The following is an 8614-nucleotide window of genomic DNA, read 5'->3' as shown; positions in this document are numbered from 1 at the left end:
ATGGTTTCTAAACACAGTCTTTATGTCTTCATAAGGTAGTTGGTAGATGTCCCCTCCAGCTAGCAAATGGAGGGTATCTAGAAGGTCTTCAGGGACTCCTCGGAGCAGCACCAACTTTAGAGATTCAGGGTCAAGTGTGCACCTGGCCCATTTATAGCTAAGTTGGAACCTTTCCTCATAGTCTTCTAAGGACTCATCATTTCCCATGGTCATCCGGAAGATCTCTCCCTTTGTTTCCTTGGACCTACAGTAGTCCCGGTATTTGTTGTTAAAGGCTTGCTGCATCTGAGCCCAAGTGGTGATACTATTTCCAGGTAACCCCATGAACTAGCAGAGTGTTGCATCCTTGAGGGTAGAAGGAAAGAGTTTCAACTTTTGCTCGTCCTCAGCATAGTCATAAGTTCGGCAAAGGACAACAAACTCAAACAGGAAGGTATCAGGGTCTTCAGTGGTCAATCCATGGAAATGAGGTAAGGCTGAGGGACTTATGTTTTTCATCTTCATGTCCCCGTTGGTCTCTCGGATGGGGAAGGTACCTTCTATTCTCTCATCATCTTCTCTACCATTTCTGTTTTCAGCCATGGTCTCAAAAGGAATGTTTTCTTGCTCTTCTTCTATTATAGGATCTTCGTATATCTCAGGAGGTTCACCTATAGGTTCTTCTGGGTCACTGCCACCAAAGAAGAGAGAAGGGTGACTCAGTGAAGTGGTGGGGGTGTTGGGTAGGAATTTTCCAGTATTATCTCTGTTCCTACGAGGCATGAAAAGATTTTTGGTTGCTTTTGCTTTTTTTTTTCTGCTTGTACCTACAAAACTGAAACAGATGGAATTGCAACTAACTAAAATCTATCTTGCGGAAATGAAAATGCGGAATTGAAATGAAAGCAGGAAAGGACTAATCTATTTTGCTGAAATCAAATTGCAGGAATGAAATGCTAAATTACGCTTGTGGAATTGAAATGCTATTCTATGCTTGCAGAATTGAAATTGCGGAATTGAAAGGCTAATATATGAAAGCAGGAAATGTCTAATTTACTTTTGCAGAAATGAAATTGCAGAAAAGCAGCAATCACAAATACTCTGACGCTTCCCCGGCAACGGCGCCAAAAAGATGGTGGGCTCCTATATTGCAGCAATAATGCTGCAACTCCTGGGGCTCCCTTCTTTACTCTTATCAACCCGGTAGTTCGTAACAAACTTGGAAGCGACGGTGTTGTATGCACAAGTACTAGCTCTTGCCGCAACTGTCACTTGGTCAGCTGGCACAAGTCCGCTAGGAGCTTAAGCCAACTTCTATGAGCTCTGAGAAGAAGCTTTTTAACTGATGGACGAAAGCTAACTCAAAGAAGGCTAATCTACTTGCAGAAAGAAACTGGAAAGCTGAAAGGAAACGCAAACCCTAATTTTACCAGCTAGCCCTACTGATGCAAGAAAGAGGATGCAAGCTACTGGAAGAGATACCATTGACTTCTAGGAAGGTAAAATGCATGTATCTAAGCTATTTCTACAGTAACATCTGAAATAGCTTTGACTGTTTTGACTATGCAGAGGTGGATTGGCGAGAGGAAATGCTTGCAAGAGGTTGGGAAGGTTAGAAGGGGGCCTAAGGGGTCCCTAGCACCCTTCCAGAGAGTTTCACAGAGTTTGGTTATCAAGAAACTGCTTCCGTGAGCTTCTACAGGAAGTTTGCAGGGGTTCTACAGGATGTTCTGTATTTTGTACAAGATGTTCAGAAATGGGGTTTTGGAGGGTGGATGGAGAGAGAAAGGTGGAGAGGTGAGTATGGGGGTAGGATAAGGGTGTGAGGAGGTCTAGGACTTGGTGGATGGAGCTGAGAAGAGATGAGGATGGCTGGATTTGTTCAAGGAGGAGTGGAGCAATGTTGCACAAAAATATGGAAACTAGGTCAAGGTGTAGCAAATATGAGGCAAGAATCAGAGGTAGGGGATGGAGCAGATGGGATTGATGGAGTAAGGGTAGATGGAGAGGTGTTACAAGTGCTCTGCAAGTTGCTTCTCTAACTGAACAAACAATGACTTGGAAAAACCGATGACCTAGCTACTTTATTCTAATCTGGCCTAAGTAACAGCAAAAGAAATGAACAGAAGTTTATTTGCAATGAAATCACGTGAAATAGTTATGCAAACTAAGCAATCATGAATTTGAACGCTTAACCACAACTGGTATCAACTTCTGCAAATGAGAATCTAACACTAATGATTGCATGGTGAGGCAATGACAGTGTTTTTGTTGGTAGCAAGGTCACCTTTGTCCCAGCTCATGATCCCACTGAGGGAGAGGTGAGATCAGAGGTCCTTGATGGCCTTTTTCTAGATATCTTCCCTATTAATAACCTATCAACTCAATTTGAACATAAAATAACTTTTCTAATCATCAACGGTGACCTAGATAATCAGCAAGATTTTAATCTACTTAACAGAAATTATTTTGCAAAGACATAAAAAGAAAATAACAGTACATAAAGGAAGCCTTGGCACTTGGGTTGGGCCCAACCCCAAGAGCTACAAGCTCCTAAAGAAAACTCAGAACTGATGCCAAGTAAAGCTGCTCTTCATTCCTCAAAAATAATCATGTCACAAGAAAGTTATACAGCAGTAGCTACAAAAACGAGCTGAGATAATGATAGCACTATAGTGCAAAACCCAACAGTTCCAAAAGTAAACTACGAAGGCTGAAGCCTTCCTATTTATGCCCTACAAGGGTCCTAGTAGCCCTCCTTAACTCAAGGGGCTCAGTTGTTCAAACTGCCAATAAACAGTCACTCTTCACAAAGCTGCTCAGCTGCCTTTAGGATTCGTTTTGGTGGCCTGCTGAGCTCTGAGTTGAGGGTGGAGATTTCGAGGAAGGGCCATTTAATGCAAGACACAACCTTCCTATGAATCCTCACCCTTGCTTCCTCATGCTTGGCTATCACCTGGCTCATAATTGCTTGGCTTTGTTCCAAAATTTGTCCAAAAAACCTGAAATAACCACGTATTAGCCTCCTTGGTAAAGTGACCACCCTTATTCGTTCAAATAACATAAATATACTCAAAAAACATGCATAATCTATGAAAAATGGTGGATTGATGAAGAACAATAGGCAAAATGAGCCCAATAAGTTACCCAATTTTGGGGCTCATCACTGCGATTAGATATTTGATGAATAAGCCTAATGTAAATGCTCGTATCATTAGATGGTTACTCTTGTTGCAGCAATATGATTTGACCATTGTGGACAAGCCAGGTAAGGAAAATGTTGTTGTTGACTTTCTGTCTAGATTGGATTTGCCTGTAGGTGAAGAAGGGACAGTGGATGACCAGATGCCAGACGAACACTTGTTTGCTATTTCAGTACTCTCTCCATGGTTTGCTGATATAGCAAATTACTTGGTCTCAGCACAGTTCCCTCCACACCTATCCTCAAGAGAGAAGAGCAAAATTGTGAGGAAAAGTGCCCCATTCACTTGGATCGGGGGCAACCTATTTAAACTTGGCCCAAATCAGACCTTGAGGCGTTGTGTTAGGAAGGAGGAAGTTTCGACATCCTCCTGACCTGTCACGATGGGCCCTGTGGAGATCACTTTGCAGCGAAAAGGACTGCCTTCAAAATTCTACAGGAAGGCTACTATTGGCCCACTCTTCATCAAGATGTCAGAAGATACATCAACCAATGTGACCGATGTCAAAGGATGGGGAAACCGACTCCAAGGGATGAAATGCCCCTCCAACCTCAAGTGACCTTCGAGCCATTTGAGAAGTGGGGCATGGATTTTGTGGGTCCTATCAACCCTCCTTCAAAGCAAAGGTCTTACATCATTGTGTGCACAGACTACCTAAAAAAGTGGGCAGAAACCAAGGAAATCAAGGCAGCGACAGAAGGAAAAGTGGCTGAGTTTTTAAGGGAAAATATCTTCTACAAATTTGGCTACCCAAGAGAGCTAGTCACCGACCAAGGAAGTCAGATCACCTCTAACCTGATTGAAGACCTGCTCGCTCATCACAAGATCAAACACAGAACTTCCACCCCTTATCATCCGCAAGCTAATGGGCAGGTGGAAGTTACTAATAGATCGCTGGAAGAGATTTTGACTAAAGTAGTGAGCAGCAACAGGAAGGATTGGCAGATCGCTTGGTTGAGGCCACCTGGGCCTACAACACCACTTGGAAAACTACAATAGGTTTCACATCTTATGAGCTGGTCTACGTGAAGAAGGCTCTGTTGTCCATAGAATTCGAGTACAACACATTGAGGGTGGAAGCTCAGCTGGACCTAGATCTCAGCCATGCACAACGGGAAAGATTACTGCTGCTGAATGGATTAGATGAACAGAAAATGCAAGCCCTCCTCCACTCAGAAGTAGTTCAACTCCAGAGAAAGATATGGCATGACTGGCACCTTAATGAAAAGCAATTCCAGCCAAGAGAATGGGTGCTGCTGTATGACTCAAGATACAAAGATTTCAAAGGGAAACTTAGGACAAGGTGGTTAGGACCATATACAGTGGAGAAATGCAACGACAATGGTTCAGTACTTATCAGGACCATTGATGAAGAAGCCATCACCATGTTCATCAATGGGCATCAATTGAAAATCTACAGGAAACCCCTTTCGAGGCAGGAGTTCATTGAAACTTTGGACAAATCAGTGTTGGTAGTGGAGCAAGGCCCTGTCTCTACTCCACCCACACCTTGAGCAAAAAAAAAAAGAGAAAAAAACAGAGAAGTGAAATAAAAAGATCCCTGGGTGAAAACTTCTTAGAGGTGCCTGGGGTAGGCAGTGAGGGTGAAAACCTCATGGAGGCACCCCAGCTGTCTCTCAAAAAAAAGAAAGAAAGAAAAAAAAATAGAAAAAAGAAAAACAAGCCTAACCTCTGTGGAATAATTGCAGGTTGCAGGGAATATATTGCAGGTTAGGAAGGTCACACAAAACAAGGACAGGGGTCTGCACCAGGCTACAGGACACCCTCACAGACACTTCCTCCATAACCACTCGCCTCTCCTAGGATTTGATCATATTCGGGGGCAGATTTCACCTTCTACAGGAAGTTCTACCTATTCTACAGGCAGTCTATGTCTTCTACAGGAAACATCCTGTAGAACCTTCGGGCAAGCCAAAATCGATCTTGGAGGGAAATCTGAAGGTTGGAAACTGTTTTTTAGGCCTGCAGCCACCCCTGTTTCCACCCATCACCATATGGCACCCTGTTCCATCTCTTTACACCTCCGTCATCCACCTAGTTATGTGTTCTTGCACAGTCATACAAGAAACCTTGTTTTCCTCATATTGCCAACAAGAATTTTTCAGCGACGAATTAAGCAATGATGTCTAGCTCACCCTACCTGTCAATCTCCATCTGGACTCTTCATCAGCCGAATCCCTCGTCAGCAATATAACCCTGCTCATTTAGCTTGCATTCCAGGAGGATAAGCAGCTACAGCACATCCTACAGGAATCCTGTAGCAGCTAATCCCTCTAGGAGACATATTCTGGAAGCAGGAACAACCAAAAACAACAAAAGGAACATGCAAAAGACTCCTCTTGGACGTGAAAACATCCTCGGCAGCCGAAACCAAACAGAGCCTGTACATGCAGTGTTAAAAACGAAGGATCAGGTTCCAAAACCTGTGCATACAGCATCAAAGAATGAAGGAATGGGTTCTAACACCGTGCATGAGGCAGCAGCAAGCGAAGGAATGGTCGCGAGACCCAAAGTCTACATAATGCGTTCATGGCCACGCAAGTAAGTGTCTAAACCCATTCGTCAATTTCATAAACTATATTTCGAAAGCTGCATGCTTATGAAAATGGTTCGGATTGAATGGGATCGGTGGCCAGTCAACTGGCCACCCTCAGCCAGTTACACAGTTTCGTGGGATCCAAACAAGCTCAGTTACGTTCAAATTTTCTGACGAGACGTGCAGCCGACACGTGTGGAGTGTCCAGTCGGGGAAAATCATCGGGACTGGCAGTGGTGGCGGAGGTTAATGGCAGAAGGGGAGGTGATGGCGGTTAGAGACACGCAGAGAAATGATGGTCGTGACATTGGATCAATGGTTCGGTCCAGCCACCTCATCCCCTCGCCACGAATTGCGTCACAGTTAAAAGATACTCGGCTGAAGACTCTCACCACCCTCTGTTCATTCACACTTGTAATGTCCTCGGCCGAAGTACGCGTCCTCTGCGTCCAAAATCTGTTAACCCGTCATCCTCCACCGAGCTTTTCGGCCTATTTCAAAAAAAATCTCCCACGTACCAGGCTCATTCAGAGGCGCAGTGACATCCTACAGAAGCCGGCAAGAGTTCTACAGGAAGCAACTCTACAGGAAGTACGACATAGATTTCCGGAGCATAGAAGCCTGGACTTTGCTTCATCGAATTTGGAGTTCCGAGAGAGGTAGGCTCGAAAACACTCTTCCATGCATGGTATGTTTCGAAAAGGTGGTGAATTTAACTGTCTCAAATTGGGGAGTCCGAGAAAAATCTGCTTGTGAGTTGGAAATAGCAGTTTTCCTGTGTGTTGCATGATATTTCTTAGTCGTTTTTGCGTCAAACTTCTCCTCCAAAATTCCTGTTAAAAAAGGAAATTCTCCTGTAGGAAAGATACGCAACTGTGAGGGCTAGCCTGTGTATGAAGAATTTGAATTTGCATGTTTGTATGTATGTTGGGAATAAACATTGAGCTCTGTACTCTGTCTGTGGAAACCCAATTTCTTCCTTCATAAACGGATAGCCAAGTTCTGGGCAGAAACAGCCTTAAAGCCAGGGAATTGGTGCTAATTAATAGTTGAAATCCCTTCTCAAATTTCAGGGGAGAAATCCATAAACAACATTCCCTTTTCTGATCAGAGCATAAAATAGGGCACTCTCACCATGCCAGGGGGTTTATCAAGAAAGAACCTTCGGATCCCAGCAAGCTGCGTGAGCATCTAGAGGTGGTGGACCTCTTCACCCGTGCCAATTGGATGTCCTTTTGTGACAAAATTCAGGGTCATGACGATGAGATAACGGAGGAATTCTTAATGTCCCTAAAACCTGAATCAAAGACACAAGCCACAATGAATTTTAGGGGTTTGACTATAGAAGTTACCCCTAAGCCCATCATTCGTGTTACTAGTCTCCCATTAGGGCTCCCTTGGAGCAAAGCAGAAAGGTCATTGGGCCAGGCAGCCAAGAAAGCATTCTTCCTGCCTAAGGAACATCCTGTAGAAGACAAGAATGGGGTCCGGAGAACCAGCTTACCTCCTCTCTGGAGCAAAGTCAGTTTCCAAATCATGAAATACACTACCTGCGAAGGGAGGTTCAGCATTGTCTACAACTATCATTTCAGGTTGCTGAGTGAACTAAGACATGGAATGGATTTACCTCCAAAAGAGAAGTTGAGCATCTCCTATTTTCTTCTGCAGTCATTAAGTGAATGTGGCACAAAATTGAAAGAAGGGACACCGGATCGGTTAGCCCATCATGGGCTCATCAAACTTTTAGTGGAAGATGCCCTCCACACCTACACTGTCCCCCTCTCTTGGGAAATTTTCCGAAACATGTCCAAAGATGACGATATTAGAATTCTGGCCCAGGAGCTCACGTCATCTAGCAGTGAAGAAGGGGAACACACTGAAGCAGAAGAGAAAACCAATGGTAAAGAAACACAAGACAAACAAGCACAAGCAGGGCAAAAAGAGAAAGAGGGAAAGGGCCAAATTGCTGAGCCTAAAACAGAGCAAGGAATAACAGCACAAACACCAAGGGAAAAGAGACTGCAGAGGAGAGCAGAGAAGGCAGAAACATCCCAAGTAAAGGCTGGCATAGCCACAACAGTCACACCAAAACAAAAGGTAAAGACAAATCCTGAAATGGCCGCAATACAGGCAGAAACAGTTGACACAGAGACTTCTACAGGAAGCATGGAAACAGAACAGCAAAGGGGGAAATCACCAGAAATATTGGCAAGAGAGGCAGCAGCTGTGCTTTCCGCCTTAAAAACACCTCCAAAACAAAAAGGGAAGCGAAAGAGGCAAACCTCCATGTACTTTAAAGCAAGAAGGAGCACATAGATCAAAGTAGGCAGACCCCAGCCGCAGTCAAAGGAGCCAATTATCATTGAAGACACAACCCCTAAACCAAAGGAAGGGTCTCCTTCAAAGATATCCGTCACCTATGAACGAGGAAGCCCAAAAACTTCCACCTGGAGAGAAAGACTGAAGACAATGGACTCAAAGACAGTTCTACAGGAAGCTGAGAAATCTCTACAAGAAACTCGGGCTAAGCTAAAAGAGACCGAGAGATTAGAGGAAAAGGCATCCAATCAATCCCAGGAAGAAGAAAGGACATAGGAAATATTGGAACCAAGCCCTCAGCCTAGTTTGGGCACATACTATAACCTGTTAGAAGCTAGGAAAATAATTCCCTAGAAATTTGTGGTGCCACTATTCTTTGCACTGGAAGAAGAAAGAATTAGGACTCACACTTGGATGAGGATCGCCAAGTCCAAGGGTGTGGCAGACATAGGCCCCCTAGAAGAACAACTCAGGGAGTCAAGGAAATAATTGGCCATGGTGAAGCATGTGGAAAGCAGTTAGAGGGCCAAACTACAGGAAGAGAACGAGCTGTTGA

This window comes from Pinus tabuliformis, chromosome 1_2, assembly GCF_031772625.1.
Source record: "Pinus tabuliformis cultivar Carrire ecotype Pingquan chromosome 1_2, CPIR1, whole genome shotgun sequence".
Classification (NCBI taxonomy): domain Eukaryota; kingdom Viridiplantae; phylum Streptophyta; class Pinopsida; order Pinales; family Pinaceae; genus Pinus; species Pinus tabuliformis.
Note: the sequence above shows the minus strand (reverse complement) of the source record.